We start from the raw sequence: 22,544 nt of genomic DNA on the forward strand, positions 1-22,544 counted from the left end.
TCCTCACCTCCTCAACTCAAGCCTCTGTGCTCTGGCCTCTGTCACTGCCACTTCCCTGAAATGTCTAGGGCGAAGGGCACTTAAGGCCCTTTATGATTAGCCAAGTCCAGGCCTTTGACCCTCTCCTGGCTTGAGCTGCATCCAGTCACACTGTGAGCCATTCCTGCCTTGAAATTCTCCTTAGCCCTCTGTGTCTCTGGCCCCTTTGTGGTCCCCAAGTCCTTAGCCCAGTTCTGAAACGATAGCATTACCCAGGCTTCTGACCTTGGTCCTCCTGGATTTCCTCTGTGCCTCTTGGAAAAGAAAGAGCCCTCCCCGCTTTCATCAGGGCAATGCCTACTTGCCTTTCAGCTTCATGTCAGGTGCCCCCCACCTTCAGGAAGCCTTCCCTGACCCCTCAGGCTGGGTTAGGTGCCGCTTCTCCTCCATTTCCACTTCTCCTGGAGCATAAAGTGGATATGGTAGCACTTAGCACCCTGCTTACTTATTAGTCTACCCAGTCTAACAGTACTGGAAGGATAGGATTACAACGAAATACCCTGTGATCTAGGACAAAGATTGCTTTCTCCAGTTCAGGTGAAAGCCATACTTTATAATGAAGGTATCTACACCTGATTGTATGTCCTTTAGTAGATCATTCATTTCTCACTGGGTCTGAGGGCTGTGAAGTCTGGTATAATGTCTTCTGTGAACAGAAGGAATTCATTTAGCTCCAAAGAATTAGTAATTGTCTCCATCTTCTGAAAGGAAGAAAAGCTGAGAATTTAAGAATATGAATTGCTTCAGAGGAGCTTCCGAAGACCGACATTGCCTGGTAACTTGGTTCTCCGCTCCCTTGCCCCCACCCCGAAACCTGTCACAGGTGCCTCACGTTTTGAGATTCCACAATTCTGGGTTTGACATTCCAGCTGCCTCTATGGTGATGAGCACTAACGTTCTCCTGGACTCAAGTGTGATCGCCTTCAAAGGCAGCAAATGGGCTGAATGAAAGATGTGCTTCTGCCTTTATATCCTTCCCTCCTGCTAACCAGGAGTGAAAAAGAAGAGGTGGGTAGAGACAGAAAAGTATGCACGTCACACATCTGGAATTTCAGTAAGGTTCTGGGTGGTTAATGTCACTAAACTCTCATGCTTCTCTTTCAAATGTCTTTTTCTACCCTTTCTTTCTTTTTGTCGTTTCTCTCAGTTCCAAACCCACTTTATCTTTTTTGGCAGGTAGAACAAAGAAAAGAAAATGTCGAATCACTTTCTTCCCAGTGGCTGGATTTTTAGAATCTTTTAAAATTTTTTTTCCTGTGTTTAGTTTTCTGAGACTAACAGAGCAAAAAGCAGAGATGCCTTTGACTAAGTGGAACTCTTAGCTTCATTACTCAAAATAATGCTGCAGGTTGTACTTGTGTTTTTTGGAGGTAGTGTTGGGCTGATTATTTTCTAAGAAAAAACACTGTAAGATTGTTATTTATTTTTAAATTTAGACATCTCTCAAATGAAATAAGAATGCCTAAGTGTGTGTAATAAGGGACTACGTTTGAGTCCCCACATTACTCTCTCGAGGGTTTGCTGTTCTCAGGATGAGAAATGCTTGCACACACACGAACTCCACTGTTTTGATTCCCACTTATGTTTATTTCTGGTGTCCAAACAAGACATTAGGATTACAGATGCTCAGATAGGAAAGGACGCAGGGTTTTCCAGTGTGCCCACCAGTGAGATCCCTTCTTACATGGGGGACCTCTCTGTTAGCCTGAGAACATTCTTCCTCACAGGAAACTACAGTCTTTGACCCTTTGGATTTACTTAGTGAGTCTCTTCCACCACATATAGCATGTTCAACCCTTTAAGTACTTGAAGACAGCTATCTTCCCTTTTATTGCCCAAGCCCTTCTTTATAGACTATGGATTCCTGATTTCTTCAGATGTAACCTCCTTCCTTTTTCTACGTATTGTGGTCCTAATAGAGCACCCCACGGTTTTGTTAGCTTTCTCTGGTGGCTCCATCTCTTGTTAAACTTACTCTCAGCTGAAACCCGCCCTCGTGGAACCCGCCTCTGAGTGGAGGTTCTAAAATGTCTATTTAACGGAATATTTTTTATCTGAGTGGTCTTATGTAACAGGAAAGCATTTTGTTACATTTGATAATGTTGTAATATACTTTCCCTTAAAAGAAAACAAAGGCTTTTTTTTTTTTTATAAATTTATTTATTTTATTTATTTATTTTTGGCTGCGTTGGGTCTTCGTTGCTGCATGTGGGCTTTCTCTAGTTGCAGAGAGCGGGGCTACTCTTCCTTGCGGTGCGCGGGCTTCTCATTGCGGTGGCTTCTCTTGCTGCGGAGCATGGGCTCTAGGTGCGCGGGCTTCAGTAGTTGCAGCACACGGGCTCAGTAGTTGTGGCTCGCGGGCTCTAGAGCACAGGCTCAATAGTTGTGGCACACGGGCTTAGTTGCTCCGCGGCATGTGGGATCTTCCCGGACCAGGGCTCAAACCCGTGTCCCCTGCATTGGCAGCTGGATTCTTAACCACTGCGCCAGCAGGGAAGCCCGAAAACAAAGGCTTTTAAGTCCTAGGGTGCAGGTAAAATACCAGTAAGGCATGGAATTTGATTTCTTGCCAGAGGAGGCTTAAGCAAGTTTAGTTGGGTCTGATAATAAAGGCTGGCATTGACTGTGCCCTCAGAGCATGCCTGCCACTGTGCCAGGGATTGTTACACATATCATTTAGTTTCATACTCACAATAACCCTAGTTAATAATGATATCATTAATAGTAGACACTGTTACTGACCTCATTTTGATGGTGAAGAAATGGAGTCTTAGAAAGGTTGGGACTTGCCCATGTTTCACATATCATAGTGTGACCCAGACCTTGAGCTCCTCCTATGCCACTATCCTCCCTCTCTGACACCTTTCTGCTGGGTAAAGCTCTGTGTACCATGCCCTTCTCTTGTGCCTCACGTTTAGCTCTCTGGTCTTAATTAAAAAGTAAATTTTGAAAAGAAAGAATTGGATGGTTCTTTGCAACTCACCAGGGCCCCTAGAAGAGTGCTCTGCATATGGTGGGTGCTGACAGGAGAACTGAGGTCCTTAGTTCTGTGTCTCCGGGCCCAAGAAAAAGAGAACTTAGCCTTGGGATGACTAGGGTCACTTCAGACCCCATAAGTCCATCTTAAACCAGTAAAAGTCTAATGCTGTCATGGTGGGCTAGGACTAAACCTTTGATTTGCCTTTGGGCAGCTGGCTAGCACAGACCAAAGGGGAGACTATGGTTACTGTCGTTAAGGTTGGACCAGCAGCCAGGACTGAATACAGGGATCTGATACCCAGATCAGTCTTGGCTCTGTCTTCCACACTCACCCTCTGTGAGCCTTAGTGTCCTCCTTTCCTGGGAGTTGGAGGGAGAGAAATGTATGAGGGTAGCAGGGAGCTGTTTACTCCACGTTCTTTTCCCACTCTTTCAGAGGTTAAAATAGCCCATTTGGTGTTGGAGAGTCAGTTCTTGTGCCGTATTTCCCAACTCCACACTTGAGGCAGTGGCACAGTTGGAAGGATGGGACTTTGGGAAGCTGCTGTTTCCCCTCCCCCAGTCCCTAAGAAATTGGTGAGTTGGACACCATTTTAAACTTGGGGTAAAACTGGAACTCTTTATTTTATTTATTTTTATTTTTATTTTTTTCCCCCATATCTCCTCCCTCTTGCATCTCGCTCCCACCCTCCCTATCCCACCCCTCTAGGTGGACACAAAGCACCGAGCTGATCTCCTTGTTCTATGCGGCTGCTTCCCACTAGCTGTCTGTTTTACATTTGGTAGTGTATGTATATCCATGCCATGCTCTCACTTCGTCCCAGCTTACCCTTCCCCCTCCCCAAGTCCATTCTCTGTGTCTGCATCTTTATTCCTGTCCTGCCCCTAGGTTCTTCAGAACCATTTTTTTTTAGATTCCATACATGTTAGCATGCGGTATTTGTTTTTCTCTTTCTGACTTACTTCACTCTGTATGACAGTCTCTAGGTCCATCCACCTCACTACAAATAACTCAATTATGTTTCTTTTTATGGCTGAGTAATATTCCATTGTATATATGTGCCACATTTTCTTTATCCATTCATCTGCCAGTGGACACTTAGGTTGCTTCCACGTCCTGGCTATTGTAAATTGAGCTGCAGTGAACATTGTGGTACATGACTCTTTTTGAATTATGAAAACTGGAACTCTTTAAGTGAGCCTGGACTGAGGAATTAAAATCTAGGTCTGCCCAGAATCTCACCCCCAGTTCACAGGGCCCCAGGGGTTTAGGAACTGATGTTAATTCCCCTGTGGTCTGAGGAGAGGGGCTCAGTTGTAGGACTACTTCAGGCCTAGTCGGGGAGCACAGGCTAGTCCTGCCAGTCAGGTATCTTAGAATCATCAGGTCCTGCCTGTGTGTGCCTCTCAGCCTGAGATGAACTCTGGAACTGCCCATTCTCCCTGTGATTCAAGGTATAAATGCTGGAGATGGAATGCTGTCGATAGGACTTTATTAGTCAGAGTCCCAACAGGAAAAGCTGGTATTCTCAATTTAGGGAAATTATGGGAGAGTTAAAGAGGTGTGGATAGGTGCTCGCTTCGGCAGCACATATACTAAAATTGGAACGATACAGAGAAGATTAGCATGGCCCCTGCGCAAGGATGACACGCAAATTCGTAAAGCGTCCCATATTTTTGACACAAGAGGGAAGAGATATGGGAACATATGTATATGTATAACTGATTCACTTTGTTATAAAGCAGAAACTAACACACCATTGTAAAGCAATTATACTCCAATGAAGATGTAAAAAAAAAAAAAAAAAAAAAGAAAAAAAGAGGTGTGGATAGGATGTAGAGGAAATCTCAAGGGACAGAGCAGGAACCCGGAGTTGTGGTAATGGTGGAACTAATACCACCCCTAGCTGCAGTGAGACAAGTGGATGGAGTGGCCGTCAGAAGCCAGAAGAGATTGTCATTTAGAAGAGGTCACCTTGAGAGGAGCAGTGACTTCTGGTTGAAGGATACAGCCGGCAGAAGTAGAATATTCGAATTCCTAACCTCACCCTTTCCTCGCCCTGTGCCCCCACCCCCCTATTTCCTTCCCTGACCTCTTTCTGGGACTCAGCATTGGACAAACTCAATTAGAAGTCTAGGGCACAGGGGCTTGTTGATGGGATCCATAAAGATCAGTCTGCGGGGGCAGGAGCAAGGTAGGGAAGGGCGGAGCGTGCACCTGGAGAGCAATAGAAAGATACTAGACAGAAGGACCACGCGACTTCACGATGGACAGAACCTGTGTGTGTGTGTGTGTGTGTGTGTGTAGTGCAAGGTGGGAAAAAAGGATAAGGTAAGCATTTCTTACCATAGCCACATGCTAGGTACTTTCTCCTGATCCGATCACCTTGCGGGGTAAGTAGAAGTATTTATATGTTATAGATGTGGAAAACTTGAACCCATATCTCTTGTCCCTAAGTCAGTTCAGTCCTGGTGATCCCAGTGGTGACAGATGGTAGCCAGATAGCTCTCACATCTGACTTTCTCTGAGCCCATTCCAGAAAGCCACCGTTCATGGCATTGCTGGGAGAACCGGGGGGAACTGTAAAAGAGCTGCTGTGTATTTTTTTTTTTTTTCCTTCACATCTGTGAACTTGAAGAGAAGGGGAAAGAGGAGGAAAAAAATTCAACTTGGCATGAACGATGTTAACTGAGATCAAATAAGGTGAAAAGCAAAATAGAATCCAGAAATTTAGTTTTGCTTTTACCCGAAGTTCATGCGCAGCTGCTGTACAAAGTCCTTTTTACTTTCCACAAATGTTAAGCACTGTTCATAACATGAATCTCATTTTCTTTTACTTTTAGTTGTTTATGAAAAATAGCTTTATAAAAGACAAAGAACCAATTGAACATTAAGCTCCAACTGTGTGTCACCTTTGTGATTTCATTTCTTGCTGATATACAAATTATTACACTTATAAGTTAAAATTATTTTGATTCCTAATACATTCATTGTAAAATTATTTATTGAACAGTCAACAGTGAAATTGAAATTTTAAATTAAAAAAAGAGGAATTCTAACAACCTAGAAAGTAAACTTTAAATTTTTCTTTTTTTTCTCTAGTTTTCATTACATGCATGCATAAATTTTACATGGCTAGAATTGTGCAAGTTTATGTTGTTTTCTTGTCATTAGGTGTATATTTCCTTGTTGCTATATAACCTTCATGATTATTTAAAATAGTTTTTCAATTCACCTTAAACATTCTCCTACTTGTTAGATATTATTTATTTCCCCTGCTTCATGCCATAAAAAGATTGGCGGTTTTGTTGAACATTTAAGTGGTTTATTTACTATTTTTCTTTATAAACATTGTTCATTTGAATCTCCATGCATCTAGTTTCCCCATCCCCTCCCTCTTTTGTTCTTTGTGGCAGAGGGAAAGGAATTGTTATTTTTTTAGGATAATTTCTCAGCAGTGGGATGAGCAACTCTGAGGGTATATCAAGGGACATTAAATAGAGTAGTTCTAAGGGTCACTGAGAGAAGTAAGATACAGTTAAAATGAGTCATTAAGCAGAGTTGTTGCTTAAAATGTTATTGTGGATTTTTATTAAATCCTAGGTTTAAAAAACTACTGCTAAAAGAGAAATTAGACACCATTTACATTTACATACAAAATTTAGCTGAAACCCTAAGTTGTGATTAAGTTTTAAAAAATTTGTTCTTGGCTAAATTGAATATAGTGTAATTCTGAGCAAATTTTGTATTTGATTAATGATATTGGCCCCGGTTATCCTGCATCCCTGGAATATAGCATTGGCCCGGGAGTCCCCTGGGCTACTCCCTGGGAGGCATGCATCCCCTCCCTAACCCATTCTGCTCAGCCCAGGGGGGCCTGGCCACTTTCATCTGTGCCCTCTTTACGAAGGTGGAGCCCCCTGGCCAGAGGGGCTTCCTTGTATGGTGCCCTTGCCCTTCCACTTGCCTTGCATCTGCCACAGTTCTGCTTTCTGGAACAACAGACAAGTTTCTTCCTCTAGTCGGGAAGCTTTAGAAAATCAGAGAGCAGTTCTGGTTTTCGCTCTGTCCTTAGCTCCTGGCATAGTGCCTGGCACATAGCAGATGCTCAAAAACACATTTGCAGAATGAAATGTCTTGAGACAGTTCTTTAAATGTGTGAATACAACCATGATGTCCCCACCTAGTCGCCTCCTCTTTGGGTTTAATGTCCTCTAGGTCAGCCATTCCTCATAAAACACTCTCCGGATCCCTTTCTCTCCCAGTAGGGTTCTCACCATTGTCTGTGACCACAGTTTGCTCTCAGTCACACTTAGAATATGTGGCCAGATCTGCAGCCTGTTCTCCAGAAGTGGTCTGATTTGCAGTGATACAGTCAAGTGTGCACTATTTTTTTTTTTCTTTAGCAAATTGCTGGTTGCTTACATCTTTTCACGTGATCTGCTATCAAGCCTGGCCTGCTCCAGGAGGTGCTTGTGCAATTTAGTGTTTCCTTCTAGATTAGTGTCACTTGGGATTTGATGAAGGCTCTTCAGTATCTTCATGTGAGTCATTAGTAAAAGTGAGGAAGAGGGAAGGCCCACGGAAGAGCTCTGGAAACCTCCCTCCACATTGACAGTAATCCCCTAATCCCATGCTTTTTTCAAACTGTGATGTGCATACAAATTACCTGGGGGTTTGGTTAAAATGCAGATTCTGATTCAATAGGTCTGGGTGCACCCTGAGATTCCGTCTTTCTAACAAGTTGCCAGGTGATGCTCATGCTGCAGGTCTATCAGGTCATACTTTGAGTAGCAAGGCCCAGTTTTGGGAAAGAGTTGTTCATGAGAAAAAATCCTTCAGTGTTTGGATAGCTGTGCTGTGCGCATCAGAGCCCCCAGAAGATACTCTCTGATACAGATACTTGACCCCATACTCAGAGGTTCATCTCCTACCTCACTAAGTAAATGAAGAAAACAAGAGTGATGCTATTTCGCCAGCTTCCAAGTGGTATGTACCTCTCCGTGCGTGTTTGGTTGGACCCTTTATTCCAGCCTGACTAGTCGTTATCCAACATATTTGGTATCTTTTCAAGTTTCTTGTCATCTGGACATTTGATAAAAGTGCTCATGTAAACCGAGCACTTAAAAATTTTTTTTATTGATATGGTATACCTTCATATACCAGAAAGTTACCCGAAGAGAAACTAAATGGATACTTAGTTTTTTAAACGTTGGTTATAAGATACAGTGTTCCTGATAAAATTCTTTTATAAGAAATATTATGGAGCATCCAAATTTTTTTACTCTATTGGAATTTGGAGAAAATGGATGCATTGTTGAAATTACATTCCTAAGCTGAAATATCCTCATGTAGCTGGCAGCCTTTCAGTAACAGATTTAGCAAGTGAGTCTGTAGAACACAAGGCAGGGAGGTCATGAGCACCTGACCCCCCTTTTCTCCAAGCTTTCTCTCTCTTAGCTCAGGGGACAGGTACTTTTCTTTTGCCCTTTGTACAAGGCAGGTAACACTGTGGCCAAGACTTTTTTGGTCATTTCAAGGAATGATTATTATGTCAAAATGTAGAGAAAAAAAATATCGACACTTACTTATTTTGTAGAGCTTATTGTGACCTGGTCACCTTTTCCTTTTTTTTTCCCCCCAATGGAAACAGAAGGAATTTTGATTTGATTTTATTATTATTTTTTGATTGGAATATAGTTGATTTACAATGTTTCAGGTGTACAGCAAAGTGATTCAGTTATATGTGTGTGTGTGTGTGTGTGTATGTGTGTGTGTGTGTGTGTATATATCTATCTATCTATCTATATATATATATATAGTTCCCTGTGCTGTACAGTAAGTCCTTGTTGTTTATCTGTTTTATATATAGTAGTGTGAATCTGTTAATCCCAAATTCCCAATTTATCCCTCCCACCTTTTCCTTTTCTGAAAATAGTAGGTGTGGCCACCACCATGGAAGGTATGCAGCTCACTGAATATCAAAAAACCCTCTCTCTCTGGGTTCTTAAAGCCCCTTAGCCCTGAGTTTGTCATTTGAGCCTGTGGGGGACAGGTACTGAGCGACCTGTAGTTGCTGCTGTAGTTCACCCATTAATTTCCTCCCTTTCTGTGATGGTTTTCCAAGATCGGTCAGGTGTCTCTTTGTTCTTTCAGCAGCTCACATGCAAGCACAGGTGCAGCAGCAATTATGCCTTCCCTTTAACAATTTTTTTTTTTTTTTAATATGTCAATCCCCCTCTCCCAATTCATCCCACCCCCCCCCCACCTTGGCGTCCATACATTTGTTCTCTACGTCTGTGTCAGGCTGTAGGCTTTTTTAAAAAAATTTTTTATTTATTTATTTATTTTATTTTTGGCTGTGTTGGGTCTTCGTTTCTGTGCGAGGGCTCTCTCTAGTTGCGGCAAGTGGGGGCCACTCTTCATCGCGGTGCGCGGGCCTCTCACTGTCGCAGCCTCTCTTGTTGCGGAGCACAGCCTCCAGACGCGCAGGCTCAGTAGTTGTGGCTCACAGGCCCAGTTGCTCCGCGGCATGTGGGATCTTCCCAGACCAGGGCTCGAACCCGTGTGCCCTGCATTGGCAGGTGGATTCTCAACCATTGCACCATCAGGGAAGCCCGAAGATATATTTCTTAATCTATCTTTTATTGTTTTCACATAACCACTGCTTTCATACAATGCTTATGCTCTGTGCTTGCTAAGTTAGTAACAAAGACAAATGTAGTCATTTTTATCATAATTATTGCATCTTTGGTTAGAAGAGAGGATATTTTAAAAATTGATCCAGCCATCTTTTCCAAATCTGTACTAACTTGGTTTAGTACAATACCAATTTACAGACACTTCTATAACCCTCCTTCTGCAAAATCAATTGTATTATTCTGGATTTGCTTTTCTCTGGCAGCATTTCTCATCTACTTCCACACATTCTTAAAGTTTTATGTAAATTCTTTTCTCTTCCCTTTTTCATGTGGGTAGCCCACCTTGAGGTTATGTGACTCCCCTTTCAGTAATAGAAGGAGCACTACATGGGGGAAAAGCAGCCTGGGTTCAAATCTCAGTTCTACCACTTACTGTGTGACCCGAGGTGGTGTATTTAACCGCCGCAATTATTTGTAACATGTCTACTTCCTTTTCAGTGGCCTGCATCAAACAATACTACAAATTGTTTAAAATATCCAAAAGCTCCCCAAATTTGTAGGCAGGGAGGAAGCAAATTATCGGGTCATGGCTTGTCTTCCCAAATTACAACTTAGGGAGCATTGCCTAAGGAGCCAGGATGGGAGGCCCCTAGATTCACAAAGTGGGAGAGGAGAACCAGGAAGGGAGATGGTAAGTAGTATTTACTGAGTGCCTGTAATCTCTTTTCCATGTGCTCATTTGGACCTCATAGCTGCCCTGGTAATTTTGTGATCAGTGTAACATTGCCTCTGCCAAGGTAGCCGAGTGGTTAAAAGCCATAGTCTGGGTTGAAATTCCTGCCTTGCCACTGTGTGACATAAGACAGGTCCCTTGGCCTCTCTGTGTCTGATTCCTCATCAATAACAGGGAGATAATGAGAATCTGTTTTATAGGGTATTGGTGAGGATTAGATGAAATAAGTGTGTGAGGTGCCAAGCACAGTATCTGGTATGTAATCAGCATTCAACAAATTAAGCTTCTGTTTATCCTTTACTTCTTTTTAGACTTAACAGTCTTTCTAAAGGAAGGCTGTAGAGTTTTTAGTAGCTTAATAACATTCAAAATTTTGACCACAGATTTAGCAGATTTTCCAACAACCATAACAGAACTTCGTCAAACACATGAGTGCTTTCCTTTCAAACTGGTCATCTTGAAACCCTCTTAACGTATTCCAGTGTTGCCTGTGCCTCAAAATGTGTTTGGACTTCTTATTACTAATTTTTAGTCTATGGGTGTCTTTTTGCTAAAATTACGCCTAGGATAAAGGTGAATACTTACATAATTAAATTTATTTATTCAACAAACTTTTATTGACCACCTACTCTTTGTCACCTACTGCTAGACACTAGGATAATAACAGTGAACAAGTAAGATGGGGTCATTTCCCTATGGCATTTGTAATCTAAGGGGCAAAAAGCTTTCATCAGCTTGGATTGTATAAAAAATGTGACAGCACTAATTGACATTGTTAAAACAGCTGAAAAGAAGAATGCAAATTTTGGAATATTTTGTAGATATATCCAATACCTCCATGATATGTTATCCAAAGGAAGACAGATGCCTTCTTTATGAATAAATGAGATGTACTGAGGGAGACACTGATCTGTATCTGTGCAATGATGTAACCAGCCCTTTAAATTCAAATTTGGAATAAAACAAGGAGCTCCTTTATCTCTTCTCTGCTTGACTGTGACTTTGGAGTCATTCATGAACTTGAAATTGGAAGCACAGTTACATTAAACAACACAATTGAAACTAAATTATCACTCACCAGTAGCCTGGTGATGATTGAAAATAATTCTTGGTTATGCACTCAAGAGTATTTGTCCGGCTCCAGGTCTGGATTGGAGCTGGAGAGTCCCAGGCACTCGTCTCCTCAGTGGATGCCTCTTGGCCCCACCACCGCCCTGTGCCGCGGGACAGGGAGCCCGGAGACCCAGCTGGGAACTTAGAACGGTAGAGGAAAAAGATATTTTTTCTCCCCTACAGTTTCTGGTGACTATGAAGGGATGGCTGGGACACCCCACTTGCTCTGGAAGCTGCAGATGGGATCTTGCAAAAATTGACAAAAGTCAATGAAAAATAAGAATTCTTACTAAAGTCAGCCCTCCCAGATCTCTGTCTATAGTGCTCTGTTAAGAGAGGAAGACAGTTGTGTTTTACTCCTGATTCTTCCCTGAAAGTGTTCACAGTCAGCTATAAGTAAGAATGCTCCACGATGCCATCATGTGAATAACTTTGAGACCAGGCCAATGGACTGAAAATGCCCCTTATTAAATGCAGGATTACTCACATCATACAGAGATCTAAGAAGTGGGCATTTACTCCTGTCTATACCACCACCTCCTGAAATGAGACACAACTGTTTGAAGGGACTGACTGAATTCCAGGACTGAGATTGATTCAGGTTAATGGAGACGGAGCCTAATCCCTAAAGAATGGTATCTAAGTTTGTGAAGAACCTGCCAAGTTTGTTGTGGTGACACATGTAATGGATCTTTTGGATTTAGATACCTGCAGTGTTTTCAACATATGTTTAGTGTTAAAATTATTCCTGGGTCCTTTGAAAAAAAAAAAAAAGACTATTTGTTAGGTTCCATTGGTTAGCATGTCTAAAAAGTGTGTTGATTTCTTAAAACTTTCCAAATATTTGTGTTTATTCAATTTTAACACCCTAATGTTAAATAATTGCAAATAAATACATAAGTAACATATATAAATAAACATAATTATGGAGTCCCAAAATTCAGAGGAGCTTTAAAGATAATTTAGGATAGTCACCCTTATAGTGCAGAAATGCCTTCAAGCCTACGTCCAGCACCTCTGGTGATGGAGAATGTTTAACTATAGACCAGGGGTCATGGGCATATAATAGAAAGGTGGGGGGACTTCCCGTTCTATTGGTGGGGGGCGCAGTGGTTAAGAATCCGCCTGCCATTGCAGGGGACATGGGTTCAAGCCCTGGTCCGGGAAGATCCCACATGCCGTGGAGCAGCTAAGTCCGCACGCCACAGCTACTGAAGTCCGCGCGCCTAAAACCCGTGCTCTGCAACAAGAGAAGCCACCACATTGAGAAGCCCGCGCTCGGCACCGAAGAGTAGCCCCTGCTCTCTGCAACTAGAGAAAGCCCGCGCACAGCAACGAAGACCCAACGCAGCCAAAAATAAATAAAATAAATAAATTTTTTTAAAAAAGAAAAGAAAAGATTAAAAAAATAAATAAAGGTGGGAATTTGTCTTTATAAGACAGGAGTGGTAGTTACCTATGGGAAGCTTTTGGGCCCTATCTAAGTACAGTTGTTTTTCCAAGTATCATCTGGCCAACTAAGACTTGTCTTCCACAGTCCAGTTTCTGCCTCTGGACCTCCAGTTTGTAGCCCTTCCAGTAAACTCTGGCACTGGCTAGAGAAACATCCTAGGATCTTTTTAGTTTTCTAAACTTGTAATTACCATTATAACACATGGTTTTAACCATGTTTTAAACTAGCTAATATTTATTAAGTGTCTATTGTGTACCAGTCACTCTTCTAGGGGAAAGATATGATAGCACCAAGCAAAAAGCAACTACCATTATGGAGAGTTCATGATTCAGTGGCCCTAAAGTTGCAGTCGAACGTGAAATAAAGGAAATGGATCAGGTCTGAGGGAGATGATGATTCTGGCTTGGGACATGTTGAACACGGGAGGCAGTGGGCCATCTGAGAGCAGATATCTGATGCGTAGCTGGCTCTGTAGTTGAGGGAAAGCTGGCTTTGGGGATTGTTGGCATGGAAGGTGGAATTTGAAACAATTGGAGCAGAGAAGGTCAGCAAGGGAAAATGAGTGATCTGAGAGAAGAGAGTCTAGCATGGCATGATGCTTGGTGCCTTGTAAAGTACCAAGTAGATGTTTATGAATTCATTTATTTGATCTACAGCTGTGTTCCTTTTGAAGTAACTATGTAATAAACATTGCTTTTTTTTTTTTTTTTTTTTTTTTACATTTTTGGCTGCATTGGGTCTTTGTTGCTGCACACCGGCTTTCTCTAGTTGCGGTGAGTGGGGGCTACTCTTTGTTGCAGTGCACGGGCTTCAGTAGTTGTGACACGTGGGCTCAGTAGTTGTGGCTCCCGGGCTTAGTTGCTCCGCGGCATGTGGGATCTTCCCAGGCCAGGGATCGAATCCGTGTCCCCTGCATTGGCAGACAGATTCTTAACCACTGTGCCACCAGGGCATTCCTTATTCGGTAATTGTAACATTATGAAGCAAGTACAATTTTCTTGTTACTTTGGGGAAACTTTCTTCTATTACAAAGGTTTGAGAAATGGAGGTTTTCATGTAATAACCTTTCCTTATTTTTCTCTTTAGATTTGGATAAGTAATTCACAAACTTGTAACAGCGAAAAAATACACGAGTATAGAGAACAAAATTTGTCCCTTTACCTCTCTCCTCACCCTTTTCCCACCCAAGACTTTTCAGTGACTTTCCACGTACTGTTCCTAAGAGAAGCTATGTTCTGAACAGCGTCTAGGTTGGAGACTGGAGAAAACGATTCCTCTGTGTGTCTTTGACTCACAGTGACCATAGATGAGTTATATTAATATTCATTCACTGCCTCCTCAGGAGATGTACTTGCCTTTGCCCTTAGTGGTGGGCAACCTTGCCTTTATAGGAAGTCATTCAATTGCATAGTTAGTGGATAGCTGGAGCTCCATGTTATGGACTTTCCGAAGCTCTGTTACAGCTGGACAGATGCAGGTTAGGGGAAATATCTCACTTCCAGGGTATAGAAAATCATTGGCGTGTGAACACGTGCATATGTGTGCGCACGTGCGCGCACACACACACACGGGATACCTAAAGAGTTGTGAAGTATCTTTGGTGAGGCACTGAATCATGGGTGTTATTACTTGTACCAATCTCTAGCTGATCAAAATAATCATCTTTAGGGAACGTTAGTGAGAAGTAGTCACGAGACACTGTACATTTTATTAGGTTCCTTATTTGTCCAGTTTTACTACATGTAATGGACCTAGGTTTCTAGAGTTGATGCTTGGCCATCATTTAGAGGTGACCTCGTTAGAGGCGCCTAAATGTGTCTAATGGATCTCTGCGGCATTGCCTCCACAGTGTTTAACATGCATAAAATAGGTGCTTGAGGGAGACTGTTACTTGGCAGGGAGGATGAGAAGAGAAATGTGATTGCCCTTAGTGTCTGCAGTATTACCACAGGATCCAGAGCAAAAGCACTGAAAGGGTATTTAGTGTTTCTTCGACAACTTGCTGATCTCTGGTCTTTCCCATCTTGGTAAAATAGTACCTTCGCGGACTTGGTGGTAAAGTCAGAAACCTGGGAGTCATGCTTAACCACTCTGTCCCTCATGCCCACTCCACCAAAAGGGCTGCGGATCCCACCTCCAACACACAGAAAGCCCACCTCCCCTGCCAGCGCCCTAACGCAGGTCGCTGTCATCACCGTCTGCGACTTCTGCAGTAGCTTTCTGCCTTCCTTTTCGGCTTCCTCTCTTGTCTCGCTCCCATGCATTCTACACTTCAACCAGAGTGATCTTTTTGGAAACATAAATCAAGTGTGGATTTACTCCCCTGCTTAAAACTCTTAAATGGCTTCCCATTGCACTTAGGATAAAATTTTTATATCTCCAGTTTGGTCTGCAAGGCTGTGTGACACGGCCTTGGACTCGCTAACGTTATTTTGAACCCTCTCACCTCCGTTTGGCACCATCCATCCTGTTCCTGGAGTCAGGTTATCCTTTTATTTGAACCCAACTTTCTCTGTAGGCATCAAAATTAAGTAGCATTTATGTTTCCTCCACAAATAAGAAAAGACTTTAACCTTAACCTATGTCTGCTTCTTTTTTCCTACTCCTTTGGTTCCCAGATTTTTTTTCAAAGTTTCTGATTAATTTTCTATATTATGCCTGTGCTCTTTCAAGAATTCTTATTAGCAGTTGCATTGCACTTCACATTATATTTGAGCAATAATTGTTGAGATTTAACTATAAGTTTTACTTATTTCTTTGATCAACACTGCTTCTTGTATCTCAATTTGACTTTTATTTCTTAAATTTAAATTAAATTTTGCTGAGGTACAAGTTTAAGTCTTATACTTTATAAGCTTATACTTTAAGTATGTCTCTTATACTTCTTTCCCTTCCAAAATGCATGGGTGGTGAACTTCATGGAGCTCTTGCACACCCCCAAATGTCTTCATTTTGCCGTCATACTTAAATGATGGTTTTAGGGGGATCTAGGATTCTAAGTTTAAAATGATTTTTTTCCTTCAAAAGTTTGTAGAAATTGTTTCATTTGTGTTCTAGCATCTGGTGTTATAGATCAGAAGTCTGGTGCAAATCCACTTTTCCTTTTGTTATGGTTCGCACCCCCGCCATCCTTCCCCACCTTGGATTGTCAGGGTCTCTTTATCTTTGCAGTTTAAAAATTTCACCAAGTTGTGTTTAGGTGTTTCTTTTTTCAATGTTGTTATAAACCATTGGCAGACCCTTTCAACCTCACACTCAGGTCCTTTGTCAACTCAGAGAAATTTGGTCCTGCTCTTTCTTTGATATTTTTTTCCCCTCCATCCTCTCCCTTTTAAAAAACTAGATGTATATTAGATATACATTGAGTCATCTAGACTTATCCCTCCCCCCCCATATTTCTTATCCCTTGGTTTGGGAGAATTTATCAGTTCAGCCTTCCAGATCACTCCTTCCATCTTTGATCATGCTCATTTTTCTATACAGGGATTTGCTGTTGAGGGATTTAAAAAATGATTTTTTTTTGTAGTTTTGTTTCCTTATTCTCCACTGGTAACTTTTAGTAGTGCTTTTCCCCGCCTTAGTATCTTATCTTTGAAATGGTATCTTCATAGATCTTTCAGAGAACACTAAAATTATTTTGTTTCCTTTGTTAACCCTGTTTCTCTGGGCTTGGTTCCTCTATTCAATTTGGTGCCTCTTTTCAATCTATTGTTTTTCTTAGTGTTTTATTCTTAGTTAGTTTTCTTTCTTTCTTTTTTTTTTTTTTGGTAAATTTATTTATTTATTTTTGGTTGCGTTGGGTCTTTGTTGCTGCACGCGGGCTTTCTCTAGTTGCGGTGAGGAGGGCTACTCTTTGTTGCGGTGCGTGGGCTTCTCATTGCGGTGGCTTCTCTTGTTGCAGAGCACGGGCTCTAGGCACACAGGCTTCAGTAGTTGTGGCACACGGTCTCAGTAGTTGTGGCTCACGGGCTCTAGAGTGCAGGCTCAGTAGTTGTGGCACATGGGCTTAGTTGCTCTGAGGCATGTGGGATCTTCCCGGACCAGGGCTTGAACCCATGTGCCCTACATTGGCAGGCGGATTCTTAACCACTGCACCACCAGGGAAGTCCCCTTAGTTAGTTTTCTGTTCACATTTCTAAATAAGGATCCAGGTCAGAGGTTTTCAGTCCTAAGGGTCCATTAAATTATCTGGAGAGCATTTAAATACAAGTGCCAGCTCCTCATTCCCTCTATAAATGCTAGTTTAATTGGATTAAGGTGGGGCCTAGGCAATTGATATTTTAATTTTTTTGAGATATAATTGACATATAACATTACGTTTCAGGAGTTTCACGTGTACAGTATAATGATTTGATATGTGTGTACATTGTGAAATGAGCACCACAATAAGCCTAGTTAATATCCATCATCATATATAGTTACAAAAGTTGTTTTTTTCTTGTGATTAGGACTTTTAAGATCTACTCTCTTAGCAAATTTCAAATGTGCAATTATTAACATAGTCACCACGATGTACTTATCTATTTTATAAGTAAATAAGTACACCCATGATTTGTTTTTTCTGTAGCTGGAAATCTGTACCTTTTGACCCCCTTCACCAGTTTCACCAACCGCCCCTCCCGCCCCCACTTGCCTCTGGCAACCACTAATCTGTCCTCTGTATCTATGAGCTTGGTGTTGTTATTGTTGTTTTAGATTCTGCATATAAGTGAGATCATATGGTATTTGTCTTTCTTTGATTTATTTCACTTAGCATAATGCCTTTAAGGTCCATCCATATGGTCACAAATGGCAAGATTTCATTCTTTTTTATGGCTGGATGATATTCCATTATATAAAGATACCACGTTTTCTTTATCCATTCATCCATTGATGGACACTTAGGTGGTTTCCTAAGTGTCCTATGTATGGGGGTGCATATATCTTTTCGAGTTATGTTTTCGTTTTCTTGGGATAAGTACCCAGAGGTGTAATTGCTGGATCATATGTGTCATGGTCCGAGCGCGGTTGGAAAAGAATTTCCAGACATGAGGCAGAATGTAAGGAAGATAGAGTTTTATTAAAGAGAAGGGTCGCTGCAAGAACAGCGGGCCAACTTCCTGGTAGCCAGGGAAAGTCGACAATGAGCATGGGTTGCTTGTCTGTTTTTATAGCCAGGGAACCTGCAAGTCATCTGCTGACTGGTCAGAGTATGTATACTTTCAGTGTGCTGAGCGGGAGAAAAACAGGGCAAATGTCTTTCCTTATATGGGATGGGAAAGGGACAGGGCATGCTACTTGGGAAGCTCTGGGACAGTGCAATGGTTACATTGTGACAGAGCGATAGGAGTCCTGTAACTCTTTGTTCTGACAGTATTGGCCCTTTGAGTTTATCTTGTTCTTTGTCCTTGGAGCACACCACATTGCCCCCTCTCTTTATTTACAGGACCAATTCTTTGGCCCTATTGGATACCCTGCTCATGTCTACCTACCTGCCTAGCTCCTTCTCAGGCGTTTGGGAACCCTTTTTTTAAGAAGGGGCGACGATCTCTCTGGCTACTTCCTTCTGGGTGGGAGTGTCGTAGGGGCCCTGGGTTCCTGATGCCTGCTCTCTGTCAGGGTATATTTATGGAGGGAGATGAGAGTCCATGGAATGATAAGACGGCTTGTTCCAATGTGGTCCATGTGCCAAATGGCTGGTACCCTTGTTGTAGCACCATCTGGAATTGAATCCTTTGAACCTGTCAGGAGATGAACTTAGATAATGTGTTAATAATGCAGGGACCAGGCTTCCCTGGTGGTGCAGTGGTTAAGAATCTGCCTGCCAATGCAAGGGAGACGGGTTCAAACCCTGGACCGGGAAGATGCCACATGCCACGGAGCAACTAAGCCCGTGCGCCACAACTACTGAGCCTGTGCTCTAGAGCCCACGAACCACAACTACTGAGCCCATGTGCCACAACTACTGAAGCCTGCATGCCTAGAGCCCGTGCTCCGCAACAAGAGAAGCCACGACAATGAGAGGCCCACACACCGCAATGAAGAGTAGCCCCCGCTCACTGCAACTAGAGAAAGCCTGTGCACAGCAATGAAGACCCAACACAGCCAAAATAAATAAATAAATAAATTAATTAATTAAAAAAAATATAATGCAGGGGCCAAACAACAAAACAAGGGCTATCAGGATTAATGGTCCCAACAAGGACAATAGCCATGTCCATATCTGGATCCCCATAGAGGAGAGGAGGCTGGAAAGCCAGCTGGGGCCCTGTCCTGCTCTCTCTTTTAAATCTTCTATTAATTTGATGTTTTTCTTTAGAATCTGAAGGTCTTCTTCAACCTGGCCAGAGGTATTAATATAGAAGCAGCATGTTCCATTTAGTAGGGCACAGACACACCACCCCCCGTCAGCTGTTACGACATTCACGGCCCTCCTATTTTGTAAAACTACCTTGGCCAGAGTGCCTAGGGCTGACTGCTGTTACTCAGTGGCTGCTACCATAGCCTTCCAAGGTTCCTGGACCATGATGGTGAGATGGAGAACACTCCTCTCTAAGGGGTATGCCTGCAAACCAGGAGAGCCCTCTAAAGATGCTACGTATTATTTCGGGCCGATCAAGAATTGGGTTATAAGCATGTCCCCCGCAATCAGTGGTTCGTTTTTGTCTCTCCCGGACAGGTCTTATGGCCTCCTCGAGGAAGGACCCAAGGTTGGGAATGCCTCCTGAGGAAGCTAAATCCTTTGTAGTCATAATGGTCGCCTCTGGGACCGCAGCAATAATTGTGCAGGAGCCCCTCCAAAGTGTGAGAAGATCCAGATAGACCCCGTTACCGCATAGAAATGAAAATCCGGTGCCCCTCAAAGATACCCCCATTGTGGGTCCCCAGAGCCAGGCCCTGACCTTTTGGTAGTTTTCCTCTGGGAATAGACTGGGGTCCCATGGCCTAGGATTATATTGGGAAGGCCAAACTCCAAGGAAGTAATCATCTATACATAAAGGGGAGAATCCGGGCTCTGACTGATTATGCGTGTGACTGGGGGATTAGCATAACAAATTTCTGAATGTTAGCTGAATTATGTTATATTTTGGAGGAGAATCTTGCCGGGAGGTTAAACTAAGTAAGTGTCCGGTGGTCACACCGATCCCCACATATTTAGTTCCCAGGGCTGAGCTGTTTATGGGAATATGGTCTTCATTAATACATTTCTTAGTTGCATTTTCCTTGAATTTCCCCAGCACAAAGTGAAAATACCTTCATGTACATCATATTTATTTTCCTCTGAACAGGGATTCCACTCCAGGCTAGTCCGATTAGAATTGAGGGTGTAGTTACAAAGAGAGTCATTTAGCCAGCCCAAAATGGGTCCCCATCCATTCGGGTTTTGGAAACAGAGCTTTGCCTCATCTGCCCAAGCTTGGGCTAATGCCCATATCCTGTTTTTCTCTTCATGAGTACAACAAGCGGTCGGGACTACATGAATGTCTTGCCAGGTCAGGTCAAAGGCTATAGTGAGGGCCTGAAATTCCTTAATAAAAGTGGTGGGATCCTGACTAAAGGAACCTAACTTGTTTTGAATTTGGGAAATGTCAGACATGGGGAAGGGAACATGGACTGTAATAGTGCCCATGTCTCCATTTGCTACTTCCCTCAAGGGAAGCATATCAGAATCTGTTTCCTGGCTTTGGGCAGTTCTCGATCTTGTGTGGGGAGGGGAGAGGGGGCTTTCGCCCTGATGAGGGGGTGCCTGTCGGGGAGCTGTGGGTTGAGGTGAGGGCGCGGGGGCTGAAGCAAAGGGGGTTGATGGGGTGGGGGACAGGAAAGGTCGAGTAGAGGGTCATCTAGGAGATCTGCTGGGGAGGGAGACAGAGGGGGTCGGGGGGATAAGGCGGCAACAGAAAGACACATGCGGCATGAGTCCCTGAGATCCGGATTCTGACTGAGGGCCATAAAGGTCTTGACATAAGGAACCTCTGAGTCCTTTCCTTTTTTCTGGCAAAAGAGATCAAGTTGGAGGATCGTGTTACAATTTAGTGTGCCATTAAGGGGCCATTGTTCTTGGTCCCCCACTTTATACTGGGACCAAGCCGTGTTACAAAAGAAAGTGAGCCTCTTCTTTTTGAGATTTTTAGGGTCAAATTTTTTCCAGTTCCTGAGGATACTGCCAAGGGGTGAGTCTGAGGGAGGCTCCCGAGACGTACCAGAACCTGTTCTTAGCCTATATGCCGTAGAAAGGGGGTACTGAGAGTCACCGGCTGACAGAAAGGCGTCCCGTTTGTCCCAGTGATCTCTCCGTGCGACTAAGGCACAAAATGGGCCGACCGTCCCAACAATCGCGTCCGACCGTGAGAGGTGACCCCTGAGCGTGCGACTGAGGCACAAACCGTGTGACTGAGGCACCGTGCGACTCGGGCAGGGGAAGAAAGAGAGAGAGATTCCCGGGACCCACCAGGTGACTCAGCGTTTGGCGATTACCTGAAACGTGAAAAGGCACTCCTGGGATGGCTCAGAGGCAACACCTAGGCTCCTGTAAATCAATCCGGACTGAGAAAAAAGTGAAAGTAACAAAGAAGACAGGCTGAGGAGTTGGCCTCATAGCCCTGCCAGGAAGGCGGCGGCCGAGGCGAGGGGTTTTTCTTGAACCCATATGTGCCTCACGGTGCACGGGAGTTGTCTTACTGGGGGCAGACGCTCTAACAGCCTGGTCTGTTCCGTGACCCCCTCATCTTTTCACGGGAGTCTTCAAGCGGCAGGCGCCCTATTGGCTTTTAAATGCCTGACCCGTGCCCGCACAATACCAATTGGCCTAGTCCTCAGCCAGAAGGAAGACAGAGGGACCCTCACCGGTTCTGGGCGGTAGTTACTGGGGCGAAGTGAGCCGTGGAGTCTTCAGAACACACCAGGGTGTGGCCCTGGCCAGAGTTCCTCTGTTGCTTCCCCAGCAACTTGCCTGTTCACAGAGGGTCCCAAGAATTGAGGAGAGGAGGTGGGGGAGGAGATCCCCCCAAGAGATATCCCCACACGGGCCACCAAAATGTCGTGGTCTGAGCGCGGGTTGGAAAAGCATTTCCAGACACGAGGCGGAATGTAAGGAAGACAGAGTTTTATTAAAGAGAAGGGTCGCTGCAGGAACAGCGGGCCGACTTCCTGGTAGCCAGGGAAAGTCAACAATGAGCATGGGTTGCTTGTCTGTTTTTATAGCCAGGGAACCTGCAAGTCATCTGCTGAGTGGGCAGAGTATGTATACTTTCAGTGTGCTGAGTGGGAGAAAAACGGGTCAAATGTCTTTTCTTATATGGGATGGGAAAGGGACAGGGCATGCTACTTGGGAGGGCTCTGGGACAGTGCAATGGTTACATTGTGACAGTGATAGGAGTCCTGTAACTCTTTGTTCTGGCAATATTGGCCCTTTGAGTTTATCTTGTTCTTTGTCCTTGGAGCATACCACAATATGGTAGTTCTATTTTTAAGGTTTTTGAGGAACCTCCTTACTATTTTCCATAGCGGGTGCACCAGTTTACATTCCACCAACAGTGCACAAGGTTTCCTTTTCTCCACACTCTCACCAAAACTTGTCATTTCTTGTCTTTTTGATATTAGACATTC

The 22,544-nt window shown here is 43.4% G+C and overlaps 1 protein-coding gene and 1 non-coding gene across 10 annotated transcripts in view; both read left to right on the forward strand.

Annotated features, from left to right (window-relative positions):
• Positions 1-22,544, forward strand: part of ZHX3 (zinc fingers and homeoboxes 3) — a 140,357-nt gene that overhangs the window by 34,900 nt on the left and 82,913 nt on the right. The gene's annotated exons all lie outside the window — the stretch shown is intronic.
• On the forward strand, positions 4,591-4,697 carry LOC118882133. Its single transcript, XR_005016686.1, has one exon. It is a non-coding gene; the product is annotated as a U6 spliceosomal RNA (small nuclear RNA).

Source organism: Balaenoptera musculus, chromosome 15 (assembly GCF_009873245.2).
Source record: "Balaenoptera musculus isolate JJ_BM4_2016_0621 chromosome 15, mBalMus1.pri.v3, whole genome shotgun sequence".
NCBI lineage: Eukaryota > Metazoa > Chordata > Mammalia > Artiodactyla > Balaenopteridae > Balaenoptera > Balaenoptera musculus.